We start from the raw sequence: 19532 nt of genomic DNA on the forward strand, positions 1-19532 counted from the left end.
AAAACAAACAAACGAAGAACCAAGTGGACTTTACAGAGGATGTCAGGCAGCCAACAGTTGTGTTTTTTTCTGAACTGGGTGCTATTTTTCATCTCATTCAGCTTTGTGTGTGTGTGTGTGTGTGTGTGTGTGTGTGTGTGTGTGTGTCTGAAATAATGCCCATAGTGCACCATTTTGGGCTTTGTCGAAAGCGTTTCAAAACTGTGACGTTTTAGACTGAAGCAGTAGTTTCAGGATAAAGCTGTGGTGGCACACACCTTTAATCCCAATGCTCAGGAGGCAGGAGGCTCTCTGTGAGTTTGAGTCCAGCCTGGTTTACAAAGTGAGTACCAGGACAGCCAGGACTACAAAATGTCTCAAAAAAAAAAATAAAATAAAAAATTAGAAAATTAAAATTAAAAACTTTTTAAAAGATCAAAAACTAAAGCAACTGAAAAGTTCTAAGAACATATTTAATGAAAGAATGGCTAATGTTCAGCCCAAATTAAGAATTTAAAACTTTGGGGGGGGGGTGGAGACAGGGTTTCTCTGTGTAACAGCCCTGGCTGTCCTAGAATTCGCTTTGTAGACCAGGCTGGCCCTGAACTTTAAAGCTTTTTTAAAAAAGAGTTTCTTTAGCAATCTTCTGTTTTAAAATCTTTTTTTTAAATTTTTGCATGTATATGTATGTGTGGTGCGTATTCAGATGTGTGGGTGCAAGTGTGTGCAGAGCATGCAGTGGCCTGCAGTTGACGCTGCGTCTTCTTCAGTCGGTCACCACTCTAATGAGGCAGGGTCTCTCTGGGAATCCTGAGTTTGCTGACTACAGCTAATCTGGCAAACAGCACACCTGCCTAGCTTTGGGTTCTGTGGCTGCAAACCCCAGCCCTCACACTAAAGTTAAACTTTTGATAATGAACATTTGTCCATTTAGTAAGAATAAACTTTTTTTAAAAGATTTATTTATTATGTATACAGTGTTCTGCCTGCATATATGCCCGCACACCAGAAGAGGGCAACAAACCTCATTCCAGATGGTTGTGAGCCACCATGTGGTTGCTGGGAATTGAACTCAGGACCTTTGGAAGAGCAGCCTGTGCTCTTAACCTCTAAGCCATCTCTCCAGCCCTTTAAGAATAAACTTTTAAGAAAAACAAATCTCTGTAATTTAATTTGTATCCACATTTTTATCTATACAGTTGAAAAAAAATTTTTTAAATACAAAAAACTTTCTCACCAATACGGAGATTAAGATGATGTTAGGCCATCAAGATAGCTAGGTGGGTAAGGAGTCTTGCTATCAAGCCTGATGGCCTGAGTTCAATCCCCAGGACCCACGACGTGGAAAGAGAGAGCCAATAAGTTGTTCACTGACTCCCACATGCATACCACACACATACAAACAAAATAAATAAAAAGTAATCAAGTACTTTGTGTTTAAGTTTTTGTGGGGGTGGAGGGGTTGTTTTGTCTGCATGTATGTGCACCGCATGTGTGCTTGGTACACACAGAAATCAGAAGAGGGCACCAGATTCCCTGGAGCAGGAGTTACAGATAGCGGTCAGCTACCATATGGGTGCTGGGAATTGAACCCTGGTCCTCTTGAAGAACAGCCAGTGCTCTCAACTGCTCAGCCTTCTGTCCAGCATGCTTTGCTGAATCTGTTCCTCGGTGCCGCAGCACAGATTTTGTTGCTGTTGTGAAAGGGATTTTACAGCTTACTCTCTACTGTTCGCTGCCAGTTTGCAGAATGCCATTGATTTTGCGTATTGATCCTGTTCTCTGTGATCTTACCAAGGCCGGTTATTAATCTCGTATCCTTTTCTGGCAAATTGATTAGTATTTAATAGGTACACAGTGTTGTCCTGCGTGAATAAAAAACAGCTTAACTTCTCTTTGACCAACCTGTAAACCTTTCTTTTTCCACTTATTTATTTATTTATTTACTAGCTAAAAGTAGGAATACAAGGTTAAGTAGAAGGGAATCAGTAAACATTCTCTCTAAAAAACCATAGAAGCCATGGAAGAGATTAGAGAAAGCCTAACTATGGGGAGAGCTGCCACATCTGAGAACCAAAAACTCGGTGTTGTTAATCTGTCAGTTCTCTCCAAACTGATGTGTAGGTTCATCGCCATTCCCATAAAAATTTTTGCATGTTCTCTCTCTTATTAACTTAGTCTTGCTTTTACGTATGCATAGGTGTGCACAGCTGTGTGAGTGAGCATCACAAGTATTCAGAGACTCTCTGGAGCCAGAAAAAGGCATTGAAACCCCCAGGGCTGGAAGTACGTGCCATTGTGAGCCGCTCCATATAGATGCTGAGAACTGAACCCAGGTCCTCTGCAAGCACAGTAAGCACTCTAACTGGAACCCCCTCTCTCTAGCTGTCAGCACCTTTTCTTTTTAAGCAACTGTTCAGGGGATGGGGGGATGCTGTGTGGGTAGGAACACTTACTCTGCAAGCATGGAGACTGAGGTTCAAATCTCCAGTGCCCACATAAGAAGTTGAGCAGGGTTGCGTGTGCCTGTAACTCCAGCAATGAGGGGCAGGGACGGGAGGACCCTGTACACTCCATAATAGTCAGTCTAGCTGAAACAGCAGGACTCTGGGTCAGCGAGAGGCCTTCTCTCCAAAAAAGGGGTGTGGTGGAGTGTGATTAAGAAAGGCATCCAGGGCTGGAAAGATGGCTCAGTGGTTAAGAGCATTGCCTGCTCTTCCAAAGGTCCTGAGTTCAATTCCCAGCAACCACATGGTGGCTCACAACCATCTGTAATGAGATCTGGCGCCCTCTTCTGGCCTGCAGACATACACACAGACAGAATATTGTATGCATAATAAGTAAATATTTTTTAAAAAAAGGCATCCAATGTAGGCCTCTGACCTCCACATGTGTGTGTACATACACACATCACACACATGCATGAACACACTCTCAGATTTGTTTGAACTGTAAGTAACTGTCTTCATCTGCTTTCTCACTTTAATGGCAGAGCTGAGTACTTAGGAGAAAGGACCACAGGGCCCACAAAGTCTTAAGTAGTACCTGGTCCTTAGAGAAATTGCTTGCTGACCTCATGGTGGCAATGCCTGCCTGTGTGTAACACACTTGATGGCAATGCCTGTGTGTAACACACTCAATGGTGATTGATACCTGTTTGTAACACACTCAGTGGCAATGCCCATGTGTAACATCCTCAATGGTGAAACCTGTTTGTAACACACTCAATGGTGATACCTGTGTATAACACACTCGATGGCAGCAGTCGTGACCCAGCCTCAGAAGAAGCAAGATGTGACTGACTCACCAAAAATGCTACCAAGCCACGTGGCTAACAGACAAAAAATATGGGCTAATGTAAGTTATAAGAATTAGTTAATAAGAAGAGTCTAAGATATTGGGCCAATCAGTTTATAATTAATGTAGACCTCTGTGTGATTCCTTTGGGACTTAACAACTGTGGGAACCTGGCAGAAAGGTACCTCAGTCAACAGAATGGCACCCAACGTGAGGCAACTGTATCCACAGAAAACCTGAGAGAGCTTGGAAAGTAATTCTAGACACAAAATAACAACATTAAACATGGCTTCTCGGTAGCAGCAATTTCTCAGGTTTGCTCTCTTTACTAGAGGCAAGAGCTCTCTTCTAAGGGAAGCTTCCTGACTTAGCTTTAGCTGCAAAACCTTGCAGCTCTTTTAAGAGGTCCTCCCACGAAACATTTAAATGGTGTTGAAGAAAAGCTGACTGCATACTTTTTGGTGGTGGCAGGGACTTTGAAACACCATAGAGTTGTGGCAATAAACATGGCTCCAACCAGTACCTCCATCATGAGGCTAGACTCTCAGAAAGCTAAGAAATAGGGTGGATCCAGCCGTCAAAGTGGCGACTTTAATCCTAGCCTAATTGCTTAGCAAATTAAAGACTTGTGTGGTCAGAAAAAGAAAGATATTCAGTAAAGAGAGATTTATAGATGAAGAAAACCTCTAAATGGTTTACAGTATGTTAAAAAATATATGTAGGCTTGGGAGAGGAAAGAAAAAAAAGGATAAAATCATTAAACTAAGCAAGAAAGAAAAAGAGTACTTGGGTGTGGTAGCACACACCTTTAATCCTAACACTTAGGAGACAGAGGCAGACAGATCTCTGTGAGTTCAAGGACAGCCTGGTTTACAAAGATATACAGAGAAACCTAGTCTCAAAAAGCCAAAAATTAAAAATAAAAATAAAAGAAATAGAGTTTAAAATAAAGCCATGTAAAGACGGAAAACACACAGAGGATTGGATACTGTATGCTATTATGTTCTCTTTGACTGTTTGAATGCTGAGGATGGAGAAAAAGCTGCTAAAAGACATATGATTATAAATGCTGCTGGACTAATCCAATATATATATATAATTCTCTGACTTTAAAATTTAAGTCAAAATATATGTTACTTTGGAGAAGAGGTTTTGCATTTATTTTCACTGGAAAAGAGAGACTGTGGATTCATTCTGAGTTAAGAAAAATCAGGTTTGACCAAGGAAGATCCCCTGAGAAATTTCCGTTAGGAGGAATGGTCCAGATGTCTGAGTTCTACATCCAGGACAGTTCAAAGACTGCTGCCTGAGATGATCAAGCCTTACAGGATACTCTAGTCAGGACTTGATCTTAATTCTAAATTTTCTTTAGGTCCCCATAATATTATCAGTGCCCCCAATCAGCAGTAAGTAGCCTGAAAAACTATGCTCACATTCCCCCAAAATGGACTATGGATATTTTCCTTTGTTTAGAATGTTGGTTATAAGTTGTTATGGATAATGGTAAGGAGAAAAGCTAAACAAAGGATATTAGATTCAGAGTTCTTGTTTTAAAAAAGGGAGTGGGGAGAAGTGCTGTGGGACAATACTCTTTTATCCTGTCACTTGTATTATTTTAATAAAATGCTAATTGGCCAGTAGCCAGGAAGGAAGTAGAGGCCGGGTGATGAGAATGCTGGGAAGAGGGAAGCACAGTCTGCAGTCGTGACCCAGCCTCAGAAGAAACAAAATGTGACTGCCTCACCAAAAAAGGTACCAAGCCGTGTGGCTAACATAGACAAGAAATATGGGCTAGTATAAGTTATAAGAATTAGTTAATGAGAAGAGCCTGAGATACTGGGCCAATCAGTTTATAATTAAAACACACACACACTCGATGGCGATGCCTGTGTAGAACACTTTCCCAATGCAATTCCTAGCCCACTAGGCTTGAAGCCTCCTCGCTCCCTCTTCCTCATTGCAGCAAATTGGAACACAGGTACACCAGAGTCACTCTAGAAATAATCTTTAATCCCTTCTAATTTCTTTAAAAAATATAAATTGTCCACAAATTATAGCACTTCATAATTAATAACAGGTTACTTGTGACAACCTTCACAATTCCTCACAAAGCCACCGCCGCAAACTGGTCCTACTGGAATGAAGATAATTATACGCTAAAGTTGTATGGTGTAAATATGCAAATGAAGCATCATAAGTCTTGTTTAACCCACTTTATAAATGAGGAGGCTCACTAACGAGAGCGTCTGCTAGAGGCGGGAAGGCTAACTCGTTAGGGAAAGAAAGCCAATGAGACAATGGAACAGACAGCTAGAAATTGGAGGTGGGTTGGTCAGGGGTAGTAAGGATGGGAAGCTGAGTTCTTAGGCATGGCTGCCTTTGATACAGAGGGGAATTTGTGAAGACATTTCAGGCATTGTAAACAAAGATTATAAGAGCCATTTACAGGTGTCCAAAACAGTGCTTTTGTTTTGTTTTGTTTTAAGGCAGGGAACTCACTGTTTTGATCAAGCTGGCCTCAAATTCATCAATTCATCTGCCTCTGCCTCCCAAATGCTGGAATTGAAGGCATGCACCGCCATGCTCAGGAACCGAGCTTTTTAAAGGGATCAACTTAAGAACTATCTGGCTATCTTAGTCTTATAACAAAATAACCAATGCTCAAAAATGTGCAGAGGAAAGGCACAGCCTGCTGTCTAGAAAGTCTAAACAGCATAGTGCTGTTGTCTGCTTCAGTGCGGCATTGCAGTGGGAAGGACCGTGTGCAAAAAGAGAATGCCTGTGACTGGGAAGCAAGAAAGTGGCAAGTGTCCAGGGTCCCTCCCTTGTGGTAACCCATTCCCTCAGGAACTAACCCAGGCCTGAGAGCTGGCTAGCCTGGAGTACGCAGCACAGCAGAAAGCAGAGAGACCCTGCCTCAGTAAGGGAGAGAAAGACCCAACGGCTAAGAGCTGTCCTCTGACCTAAACAAGTATACTTGATGCGCTAGCACACACACACACACACACACACACACACACACACACACACACATTAATCCCTTCCCTTCCCGAGGTCCTGCCTCTTTGGTTTGTCATTTCTTAAAGGCCACACCCCCTCAACTGTATTACACTGGAGACAAAGTTTCTGATGTTGAACCTTTGAGAGACAAAACACCTTCCAGTTCTAGTTCTGACGTCTTATTAGCATGCAGATTCTCACACAGTGGTGCGGGAGTTGGGGGGCAGCAGTCTACATACGTTTTTCCTTTGGGTTTGTATGTGCTGGTGGCGGGGGGAAGAGGCAGGTGTATGTGTGATCTCACCTGCATGTGTGCATGTGGACACAAGAGGTTGATTTTAAGTCTACTCTCTACTGACCTCCACTGTAGTTTTTAACTAATTAATTAATTTGTGTGTGTGTGTGTGTGTGTGTGTGTGCGCGCGCGCGCACGCGCTAGCACATCAAGTATACTTGTTTAGGTCAGAGGACAGCTCTTAGCCGTTGGGTCTTTCTCTCCCTTACTGAGGCAGGGTCTCTCTGCTCTGTTGTGCTGCGTACTCCAGGCTAGCCAGCCCTCGAACTTCCGGGCAATTCTCTTGTACCCTCTTCTCGTCTCAGCACAAGAGCAATGAGGTTACACACGCATGTCATCACATTGGCTTTTTACATGGGTTCCTGGTATCTCACTCGTGTTCTCAGTCTTGTGTGGCAAGCACTTCCATCCACTGAGACATCTTGCCGGCTCAACTCCCCCCTTTAATTTTGAGACAGGGACTTTCATTAGCTTGAGGCTTACCATTTCGGCTAAACTGGTTGGCAGGTAAGTGCTCCAGGACGCACCAGCTTCAGCCTCAAGAGTTACAGGTAGGAGAAACAGTGATGCCCCCTTTCTGACAAGCGTCACGGAGACTCGGAGTGTTAAGAGCAAAGACCTTGCAAAGTCTAACGTCAGCTTGGAGGAAGGATAAAAACGACTGGCATGCTGACGGAGGACAAAAGAGTGGCTTTTAGATTCCTAGTCACGCTTTTTCTAAAGCCTGAATATCTATCTCACTGGTCTGAGCTCTTCAGGGAGGTGTCTGGAATCACCCTCCTTCTCAGATTCTCCGTCCTATTGGTTCAGCACATAAGCCTTATCTAACGTATATTCTGGGCTCATGAGTCCCTCCTTTTCTGAAATAGGCTCGGTCCCATAGCAGACTACCTACAACTTTTCAACCATAGGATGGACAGAGAACACCTAGAGAAGCAGCTGCCAGGTAGGGAAGATGGGCCTACTGTTTCCTGCTTATCTCTGATTCTTCAGTGAGTTGGAAACACACCCCATCCTGAAGACAGACCATAGTGACCTCTGTCTAGCACAAGGCCCATCACGAGTGTCTCTTACCTGGGGTTCAGGATCAAACTCAAGCCCTCATATTTGCGTGGCAAGCACTTCGCCCACTGAGCCACCTCCACAGTTACCCACTCTGCATTCTTAACAATCTCTCAGGTGACTCTGATGCAGCTGGTTCGGGGACATTTTCTGCAGAAAGGTACTAAAAGTGACTAATGAAAACCCAGGGGTAGAAGGTGCAGGCAGGCTCCTGCTAGACTCTAACAGCGAGAGAACGGTTTTGTACGGCCAGGAAGAGGCTGTCGATCATCTGTCTTGACAACAGTGTGCTGTGGTACACATCCCGTCTGTCCCCTAAGACCCACCTGGCAGAAGCTTGCTGCTTGCCTTGGCATTATTGGGAGGTGGGGAAATCTTCAAGAGGTGAAGCCTGGTTGAAAATCTGGTCATGATTCTGTGTCCTTGAACAGGAGGTGGGGGACCTTGTTCATTTCCTAAGAACCCTGAGGTGACCGTGCTCTCCTTACCATGGTTAACAGTCTCATGACAGCCCTCAAAGAAATAGTGAACCAACCATGGACTGAAACCTCTGGAACCATGGGCAAAATACCCTTTCTTCTAAATTGGTTACCTTCATCCTTTTATCATAGTGATAGAAATCTGGCTAGTGCAAGACAAGATAGCGAAGAGCTTAGCTTTCAATTTGTAAAAGTGATTTTTATTTTATGTATATGAGTACTTTTGCCCTGCATGTATGTATGTGTACCACTCGTGTGCTGTGCTCCTGAAGGCTAGAAGAGAGTGTCAGATCCCCTGGAGCTGGAGTTACAGGCTGTTGTGAGCCACCATGTAGATGCTGGGAACTGAACCTGGTCCCCTGCAAGAGCAGCAAATGCTCTTAACCACTGAGCCAGCCTTGTGAGCTTGTAATTTGAAGGGCATTCTTGGTGCAGAAAAGCTGATGATCCAGAACAATGAAGGACACAAAAAAGGAGCTGGGGAGGGGAGGGAACTTGCTGTCATGAAATTCTGAGGATTACTAAGCTTTGAGGACAGGCAGCTAGTTGGATTCTTTGTAACCTGTGGATCTAGATGTTCCCAGGCCCCCTCCCTTGCTTTGTCTGCCCTTTTATCCAGTTCTTTTTAGACCAGAAGACATTATTACTGGGTCTTCTGTTCAGAATGTCGTCTGCCCCTTTGCTAGAAAACCCTCCCATCCCATCACCCATGGCCACCTTAAGAGGCGAGTATTTATACGGTCCAGGGTCTTCTCCCTGTTGTTAATTGGTCCAGGTGTAAGCACCTGATCCCAGTTCAGCCCGATATATTTCTTCCCTGGGCTTAGTCAACTAGGAATCTGTCAAAAGTTATCGGGTACAAAATCTGCTACTCGTTGGCAGTTGCGTTAGAGACCAGTCCCAAGACAAACTAAAGGTGGGTGAGGTAAGACACCCTGGCAGAAGTCCAGCCTTCGCCTGGCTCCTCCTGAGCCCAGCTGCATCCCTTCCTTTCCCATGAGTTAGCTATCCTTCAGTCCTTTGCATGACCCAGAGAATACCGACTGTTGCCTAAGTGAGCTTGAGTCACTTACACGGAACCCTGAGTAAGGCCTGGCAGCCTGTCCCAGCAGTCCTTGCCCCGCGCCACCTACCCTCTAACCCCCCCCCTCCCCGCGGTCTCTATTGCACTCTCCCCAGGTATTCCCACAGGACACCACCAGACCCAAACCAGCTGGTGGCAAGGACCATCAACTCCAGTGTTAGTCCTGGTGGATGTTAATGTGTCGCTGAGCACCAATGTACCAAATGGCTGTGTCATGGCAACAGCAGAAGAGAGCCCGCAGAAGCCTCATCTTTGGCACGCTGGGGCCTCCACTGGCAGATTGCGGAGACCCTGGGGGCAGAAGTTAATTTGCATAACTATTTGCAATGCACGGTTTCTTTTTTATTCACTCAGGCTAAATTAAATTCATTTTGGAGTTCTCATGGTTGCTTGTCGACTTCTCCCATTAGGGTGACGCTCTGGGTCCATATTCCCAAATTCAAAGCCACTTCCATCTCCAGTCCCACACCATCTCAAATCCTAAAGACTCGCAGATATTAGGTAATGCGTTGTCTCTGTACAGTTTTTGAAGATTCACTGAAAAAATTAACTCTTTAACTGTTGGGAACTTCTTTTTGTATTATTTATCTGCTGTTCTGCAAAAATAAAAATATCACTAGATATAGAAATATCCCTTTCTACCTCCAGTGCACACGCATACACATGCATGTGCATGTGCAGAGGGACACACATATACAAACACATAATACACATGTACACACACAGAGACAACACACATAGACACGCACACTCTGGGCCTAGCTACACACAAGAGGCCACCTCCCACCACTCCTTCTGCAGGCAGAAATGTCGGTGTTCGTAGCTGTCACTCTGAGGAAGACAGCAGCTGTGTTATTCTATGATTTATAGAACAGATTTGCATTTCCTTGCCTTTGAAGCTTGCCTATAATCTGCCACATAAATATTTGAAAGGCAGGATGGTGGAGACGGACCTATGCAGCTTAATCGAACACTTGGCAGGTAGAATCCTGGGACTGGGGCTCCTTTCAAACAACCCCATTGCCCCAGGCCCCTAGGGTTGGTTGTGTGTACAAAACTGAAATTCAGTGTTTAAACCCATCCTACAGTCAAAATACCACTTAAAGGAAAAGTCAGAACGCCTGCTGGAAGACAGCTTTTGTTTCATGTCTGGTCCCCTGGGCCAAAAGCCTGCCTCATTCCCTGCCCTCTGCTGCAAGAGTTGGGAGCCTAAGTGTCTCGGCCACTCTAAATGCCCCTTGCGTGACTGAGTAGGGACGTGACTGAGCTCTGTAGCAGACTGTCCCTAGGAGGAATCAAAGCTCAGTGTGCACAGCACACCAGGGGCCCTTCTTGGGAGGCAGCCCTGTGGGTTTCCACACACCCAGCCTGAACCCTTGCCTGCATGAGACACTGAGAGCACCTTCTGCTGGCTTTGATTAGGTGACCACAATCAGACCATCCTTCGGTTGGTGGTTAAGATCTAAGTCCTACAGTGAAACGCCCATTGAAGCTGCTTTTACCTAATTATGTGCGTCAAACATACGCACTTTTATTTTTACAGAAGTCATACTCATATGCTACGGGATGAGGACAGAGTGGGAAACGACACTCATTGATTCAATCTTCATTTGTTGGTCCTCTGTACTGAAAGAGGAAGCAACATTTGCTTTGAGACAAATTAAGAATGTCAGTCACAGCCGAGGCCCCTTATCAGAAGTGGGGAGCAGAAAGACAATTTGAAAACTCAGAAGAGAAGGAGGCAAAGGCCCAGTGCCACCCTAAGCCCAGGATGAGTTCATCTACCCCACTATGAGTTCTGAGGTCCAGGACCTCATACAACTACTTCATCTCTCTGGCCTCTGTTTTCTCATCTGCAAAATGAGGCCATCGCCCTAGTGACTGACAAGTCCCTCTTATGCTAATATCCTAAGTAGATTGGCCAGAGCCAGGACTAGAGTTTGTCTGAATGGGGGATAGTGCCTTCCCAGGCTCTCCCACCTCTCTCTGTGTTCATAATTGGGGTCCTTGGTACCAGTCCAGAGAGAAGAGGGAGTAGGGAGGTTGGTTTCAGAGAAAGCCTGGCCTTATGATCCCTACCACCACCGGTCATCCTGGAAGTAACAGGTCCAAATGCCTCACCCCTGAATGACAAAAACCCTGCCTTGGGGACCTGACATCGAGCTGAGGGTCGGTGCTCTTCGGTTCTGTAGACTTTCACACAGCCAAGCATCGAAGGCCAGGAAGACCAGCTAGGTGCTGGTATGAGAAAGGCATCTCTAGGGGTCACAGAAAAGAGGTCGCCATCCTGAGACACAGCTACAGGATGTGACCAGGAGTGTGGACCAGGAAGAGGGCATTAGACTGACATCGCCTCATTTAGATGCTCTGCTAGCATCACCGGTGCTTCAAAGGGAAAAGATCTGAAATTAATTTGGTGGGGTTGCATGCATAGCTCTGTGGCAGAATCACTACCTAGCATGCGTGGGGCCCTAGGTTTTAGTTCCCAGCCTAAGAAAGCAAAGGGAGGGGAGGAGAGGGGAAGGGAAGAGGGAGTGGGAGGAGAGGGGAAGAATTTGAATCTAATACCGAATGTGATAACCCATGTCTGTCACCCCAGTTAGTCAGGAGGCTGAGGCAGAGGATTGCTTGAACCCAGGTACTGGAGATCAACCTGAGCAGCATAGTAAGTCCTTGTCTCAAAAATAAACAAAAACCGCATTATTATTGTTTGGGTTTGTAGATGTCCCCCCAAAGGCCCACGTATTAAAGGTTTGCCACCTGCCCATGAGACTTGGCAGAACCTTTAGGAGGTGGAGCCTAGGGGGAGGAAGGCAGGGCACTGGGAGTGTGCCCTTAAAGCAGGTATTGAGACCTGCCCCTGCCTCTCCCTATGTGCTTCTCAGCAGGAGAAGACTGTGCCTCTACAAGAGGTTTGCCTGGTATATGAGGGGACCTCCAAGTACTAGGAGCAGAGGGAGTCCAGTCAACATAATACCCACCTTGGGAGCAAGCTAAAGAAAGATGGGAGGGTGATACCTCATGGTGAGGCGTCTAGCCTTGCTTCTCGGTCCCTGGCAGAATTGCTACACTCCACAGCGGTATTCCCCTGCTACCAGATGGAGTAGGAGCTACTGGACCTGCTCTACCATAGTGAAGGAGGGAGGGTGGATAAGATCACGAGAGAGAGAGAGAGAGAGAGATGAGTCCCCACGGAGAAAGGAGTTTCATCATTACTTGTGGGTCCTTGTGTCTTTCCTGGTAGCTGTGGCCCCAGAAATTGCTCCATAAAATAGGTGGTACCCAAAAAGCTTCTGACCCAATCATGGGCTCATTTGTTAGAACATGGTAGCTTCTCCCAGCTTCCCAGGGCCAAGCCCATTGTTCTGTGGGCTCACAGCTGTGCCTAGGCCCCAAGTGGGCTGCAAGTCTGGGCAGGGAAAGTTCTGGAGAGAAGGGCTGTGATGTTTGGAGCCTGGGGCAGGAGCTGGGCGGGGTGCCACAAGTAACTTTTGATCACTCATTAGGCAGAGCAGGCTCCAGCCACACCAACCTTCCTTGCTTGCCTCGGGGCCTTTACACTTGCTTGTCTGTCTGCCTGCAATCTTCTTCCCTGAACTTCCTTTGACTCTCCACTCCATCCAGCGTGGCCTGCTCAGAAGGCAGCCTTCTGTTACCGCCTCCAGAATAACCCCTGTAGAACAGCCCCCGTTCCCTCTCTAGACTACTAGATTATTGTTTTTGCACTCACAGGACACTATTGGGCACCTTCCGTAACTGTAATAAAACGCTCGAGTTGAGCAACTCCAAAGGAATAAAGGTTCATTCTACTTGTCTCAGAAGTTTCTGAACACGACCAGTTGGCCTGTAGAAAAAAACATCACGGTGACGAATGTAGTCACACTCTTCTCCATAACCAAGATGTGAAAGAGAGCTGGGGTGGGGGTGGGGTGGGAGGACACTGGAGTCCCCATATCTCCCTCCAGGCTCTGCCCACAAAGGCCGGAAGCCTCCCAATGGGGCTTCCTTCTGGGTTCATCCATCTCCTAGGAGTTCCAAGCCTTTTGGAATCACTTCAGATCTAAGCAATAGCACAACCCGTAATTAGCCCGTTTGTTTGTTTACAAGTTCCTGGCTTTGTTCCTTCTGGGAGGTTGGTTCCTCCAGTGCAGGGCTGACATGTGGCAGTCACTTATATAACATAGGGTGAGCGGAGGAGGGAGGGAGTGAGCTCACAGCAGAAGGGGCCAGAAGCACCCACTGGGAAAGGGTGGGATCCCAGAGAGGCTGGATGCACAGCTCCCTACACCCCGAGCAGTTAAGAGGAAAAAAATTCCAGTCTGATGGAGATAGCCACACATGGGTTGGCTGAATGTCCTGGGTGTCCCAAGGAGCCACCCTAACCAGGCCTGGCGCTTCCATACTTGGACTCTGCTTGTCATGTATGGACCATAAGAAATGTCATCATTTTTAAGTCAACAGAGAGGATTCTTTTGTTACAACCAAAGGTATGTGATGCCCCTTGGTGGCTGTACTGCCTGTAGACTGGATCACACTGGCTGTGTCTGCCAGGTGCCATAACAAGTGTAGATGATTTTATGCACTGGTTCCTTGGCCTCATTCACAAATCCAGCAGACATCCTGGGGGCCTCATTCACAAATCCAGCAGACGTCCTGGGGGCCTCATTCACAAGTCCAGGAGACGTCCTGGGGGCTTCATTCACATATCCAGCAGACATCCTGGGGGTTCTCCACATTCCAGCATTCACTGGGAAGAGAGACCAAAGAAGGAGCTCTCAGACCTGAAGGACTTCTGCCATAGTTCTCATCTCTGATACAAAACACTTTCAAAAGCAACTTAAAGAAGGGTTTGTTGGGGTTCACATTTTAGGGGTTCACACACACACACTCCACCCCGGCAGGGAAGGCATGGCATCAGGAGCCTTGAAAGAGCTGGTCACAGTGCTTCTACAGTTGGGTAGCAGGAATTTTCTGATTGCTGGTATTTATATCTAACCCCCAAACCAAGCTCCTTCCTTCCTTCCTTCCTTCCTTCCTTCCTTCCTTCCTTCCTTTTTTAAAACTAAATCTGGAACTCCAGGCCATGGGATGGTGCCACCCACATTCAGGGTTGGTGTTTCTTACTCTTTGTTAAACCTCTCTAGGTTCTCACAGACATACCCAGAGGTGTGTCTCCTAGGTAATTCCAATTACAGTCAACTTGATATCAAATATTAACTCATTATAACCCTGGAGTCCCGAGATAGGAAGACACAGAGAAGGGCCTGGAGGAGCAAGGTGGCCTGCTTCAGTAGAGGGGAACACAAAAAGCCATGCACTGGGCATAGAAGGAACAGACACAGAGGAGGTGGGGGTCAAGGGTGAATATCTGAGTTGAGGCTTGAATGGAAAGCAGGAATTATGCAGGTGGATGAGCTAGACATGAATCTCTCGGTTAGAGAAGACGAGATGCTGTGTCCCAAGGAAGCAGGACCACTTTTGAAGGGGCTAAGATGAGCTAGGATCTGTGCTAAGTGACTTCACATACATTTCCCCTGATAACTCTTACTCTGTGCACAGACAATGAATAAGCTCACCGGCTTACAATAGGAAAGCCAAGGCGCTCGCTGTAAGCACCAAGGGACTTGCAGCATCACACAGACTGAAAGTGGCAGAGCTGGGCTTTGAATCCCCACAGTCTGACTGAGGAGCCCCCACTTTTCCCCACCACCCCTGCACTCATGTGCAAACCTGTGGGAAACACATGTGGGCTGACAGTTAAGAGAGGACACACTTCTTTGGGAACAGCAGGCAGGAGGCGAAAGTGTTCTGAGAGGGACAATGACCAGGCGAGTGGGTGGCAGGACAGGGGCAGAGCAGAGAGAACACAGGCGACCCTGAAACATCAGTCTCTTCCACTATGTCTATCTGACACTGAATGGCCAAGCTTGGGAGTCCCCTGCTCCCAAGCTTTCTTGTTTAAATCACCCTTGAAGCTAAAACTTATCCTAACAATTTACCAGCCCACAAATTTTTGTTAACCTACCTGCCACAAATATTATCCAGATGGCAAAATAAATAAACCCATCAGTAGTTTCAACTAGCCTCCTTGAAATAACGGGCCTGGTGCCCTCAGGGACTCTCTTTGAGAAAAACGCCTTAAATTACAAAGCAGCAAGCGAAACCAGTGCAGTGTTGGTCTGGGGCACCATGTGGCCCCGCAAGTGGGTGCCCCAGATCTTCTGCATGCCCTTGGCTTGCAAGCTCCCCTTCCTGTGAACAGGGGGGCATGCAAGACACCCCTCATCATAATAAAATAATGGGACCAGCTAATTTCCTGAGGCTTCTGTCTCAGCAGGGAAGGATATAATACTGCAAGCCAGCAGAAGCCAGGAGTGGTGATGCTGTAGTTCTGTTTTACATTACATTAAATGTTACTATTTCTGAAGGGAATATCTGTGGAGCACTGGCGTAACCCATGGCAACCAGCTAATAAATTGTAACTTACACTGCCTCAGCTTATTGTAGGGGTGGAGACACAGCACGTGGGAGGAGGACCTCCAAAAAAAAAAAAAGCAAATGCTAGCAATAACAACAACAAAGGCCACAATTTTCCCCTCTCCTACACACACACACATGCACGCACACACACACATGCACACATACATGCACACGAATACAGGATGTTAGCATTCTGTGGCTAAATTACTTAAGGTGAAGTGGAACAATTAGCAGACACGGTTTTAGAAATCTTGACCTCTGTGTTGCCCATTATAAAGAAGGTCTTTTTTTTAAAACCCAGAAGGTATACTTTAAGTGTTTCTGACTTAGGAGCCAGAGTGCCCCCCTTGGCATCACTTCAGGGCCTCTATTGAGGGTGACAGGGCTCGGTAACCAGCTGCACAAGGCGCTGAGCTGCTTGGCTCACCTTTTCCCTCTGTCTGCAAATAGCTCATACCTAATTGCCCCTGTATTTCAAATTCACAGCAGGCTCCAAGGCTTGCTCTTGGCTACACTGAGCCTACTCTTTGGCCTCAACCCCAATAGATTCCTCCCAGCCATTAGCTCTGGTGCCCTGAATCGTCTTTCACACGTTCAGTCAGCCCCTCTGAAACCTGGACATTGGATTTGTGCTTATGGGGAATTCTTCACAGCGCACCCTGTGGCCTCAGACAGGACGCTCACCTGTTAGGACTCATTAACTGGGGACACCTACTCCTTCCTTGTCCAGGTGAACCGTACTGTACTTAATGAAATGACTTTCCATCTCTCGGCACTCAGGCTGCTGGAGTGGTGTCATCGGGGATCTTCTTTTGTTATCTTTTGTCCTGCCATTTCTGCTCTGTGTGTGTAAGAGGACAGCCAGGAAAGGACCTCGGCTCCCACAGGGGCTCCCTGTATGTCCAGAGACAGCGCAATGTGTAAACAACAAAGAGCCATTTGGAACCGACTTCGGCCTGACACATACGAGCTAAGTGTCAAATAGCTAAAGATCACTTCACTTCGGGGCATTAATGCCCTGGCTGCCATGTGAGAATGACCTCTGGGTAGGAGGCTCAGCTGCAGGTACCAGACCCCAGCATGCAAGGCTTTAGAAAGGGGGAAGTGGGCTTTTCCACTCCTCAGTGACTCTCTCTCTCTCTCTCTCTCTCTCTCTTTCTGGGGATGTGTGTGGTATGTATGTGTGTGTGTGGTGTGTGTATGTGCGTATCTGTGTGTGTGACGTGTGTGAGGTGTGTGATTCTCTTCTTTACTTCTGGGTTTTTGTTTTTTGGTTTTTTTTTTTTGTTTTTTGTTTTTTGTTTTTTGTTTTTTTTTTATTTTGAGACTGTCTCTCTACAGAGCCCTGGCTGTCACAGAACTTGTTTTGTGGACCAGGCTGACCTCAAACTCACGGAGATTTGCTGCTTCTGCTTCCCCGGTGCTGGGATTAAAGGCATGTGCCACCACGTCTGGCTTTTGAGTCCCTTCTTGATTAGTTCTCTCCCCCCAGATATCCACACCAGGACCTTTTTCACTCAGGTACCTGCTGAAGTCTGGGAAGAGACTTGGGCTACTGTCTTCACCTGTATCCGATCCTCAGGGCCCTGCTCCCAGCTCACCAACCCATAGGTGGTCAGGGTGGGACGGGCAAGTTAGCAAATGAACCACTCTAAAGACAAAGAAGAGAAAATTAGGGGGGAAGTCAAAAGCTGCAGTATGTGCGAAAAAGCTCTATAAACTGTAAAATGGTATGAAAACATTGGGAAATGTTATGATTCTTAATTATTACCTTCACGGTTCTTCTTGCTGGGAGGAGCAGCCCCCTTGGATGCTGGCAAGCTCTCCACACGTTCTTCCCTTGGGAGTGCTGAAGGAGTAAGGGAAGGGGTTTTCCCTGGAAAGGCAGCTGATGTTTTCCCTGGAGGGGGGCAGACTTTAACGCCCACAGTGGGAGCTATTCATTACACAGGCATAAAGGTATAACCACAGAGGAGAAAGCTGAGATCCCTGCCTCAGCCAAGTAATTAAACTTCCCAGGTGTGTGGGCACGCTACCCTAGGAGGCTGAGGCAGGAGGATTGCGAATTTAAGGCCAGCCTGGGCCACACAGCAAGGTTCTTCTCAAACAAACAGCAGAGAGAAAAACACCACACACCCAGGCGTGGCTGTCACAAGCGTGAGGAGAAATGGCCCCATTAGGTCTCCAGACAGAGGCCATAGGAGAGGCGTGGCCTCTGGAAAACCAGGGTGGGTATTTGGGTTTGTTTTCAGGTGTTTTCGTTGGTTTGCTGTTGTGTGTGTTTGTTTTGGCTGTTGTTTTTCCTGCCTTGTTGCAGCTTTTGTTCTGGGTTTTGTGGTGCAGGGGACGGAGCCCAGGCACTGCCCACGCTGAGCGAGCATGCGCACTGCCCACGCTGAGCGAGCACACGCCTACTATCACTGAGTACACCCCACCTGTGTCGTACTCTTGCCTCAAACATTCAACTTAGGTGTAATCCTAAGAAAACAGTGAACGAAACCAAACTGTAGGACTTTCAAGACAGCTGCTGGACTCTTTAAATAATGACTGTTGTTAACGCAGGGAGCGAAAGAGAGACAGTGGCTCTCTTAGATTGGGGGGGGGGGGACCAACAACTCTGAACTATAACAGCCAAATTGTCGTGAGTGATAAAAATGCTATAAAATACATTTTTAGATAGTTGGACTCTACATCAAAGAATACTACTACATTATTGTTAAATTTATTTTTTTTAGAAGTTTTTGTCGTTTATTTTTTGTTGTTGTTGTTTATTTTTTGAGACAGGGTTTCTCTGTGTAGTTGTCCTAGAACTAGCTCTGTAGACCCGGCTGGCCTTGAACTCAGAGATCAACCTATCTCTGCCTCTGAGTGCTTGGCTTACAGGGATGAGCCACCACCTAACTTAGATGTATTTTTATTTTATTTTATTTTTTTGAGACAGGGTTTCTCAGTGTAATAGCCCTGGCTGTCTTGGAAATCACTTTGTAGACCAGGCTGGTCTCGAACTCACAGAGATCCGCCTGCCTCTGCCTCCCGAGTGCTGGGATTAAAGGCGTGCGCCACCACCGCCACCCGGCTTGAGCCACTGTTCTAATCAGATACATTTTTGCCCACTCTCATTTGCTTGTAAGTCTGTGGCCAAACAACTCCAAAAGGCCGCAGATCCTGTCTGATTCTATCAAACTTTTTTTTATTGCCATACACAGTGATGGGCTTCATAAAGATATCTTCCTATATGTATATTAATTCTCACTTTTACTACCATATGACAATCTTTAGGCTTTGGTGTCAGGTCAGGTGGGAAATCTAGGGCTTATCATCACATGAGTTTTTGAGGCTGTGTTCTTTGGAAAAGAGTAAACAGGCTCCTATCCCATATTCCTGGGTGTTTCCTTCCTCTCCCTTCTCCTGCTTCCTCATTCTCTCCCTCCTCCTTATCTTCCATTCTTCTTTCCTGTCCTGTCTTTCCACCACTGATCTCCAACACTTTGATGACCTTGGTTTCTGCCCTTCAGATCCGCACGTCCTAGAAAAGGATGCTTTGAGCAGAAGCTGGGAGAAGCTGGTCTCATAGGCAAACTGTTCACCCGCCGCACACAGACCCCTGGAACATGAAAGCAAAGGTCAGAAAAACTAACCTAACTGTTGTTTCTTTGCGGAACTACAGCTCCCAGCGTTCCCCTGGACTATGGATACCAGCGAGCGCAAGCACAGGACACATTCCCAGAAGCCTTTGCATTCCTCATTAAAAGGCGAGGGTCGCCATGACCCCCTCCCCCCCTCTCCTGTTGTCTCTGCACACCTGTACCTACCTGCCGTTACCTCTCCCCCATTAAAGTGCACCCACATGGGACCG

The sequence above is a fragment of the Microtus oregoni genome, unplaced genomic scaffold (assembly GCF_018167655.1).
Source record: "Microtus oregoni isolate MIOR12 unplaced genomic scaffold, Mior012 000054F_ref0000373, whole genome shotgun sequence".
In the NCBI taxonomy this organism is placed as follows: Eukaryota; Metazoa; Chordata; class Mammalia; order Rodentia; family Cricetidae; genus Microtus; species Microtus oregoni.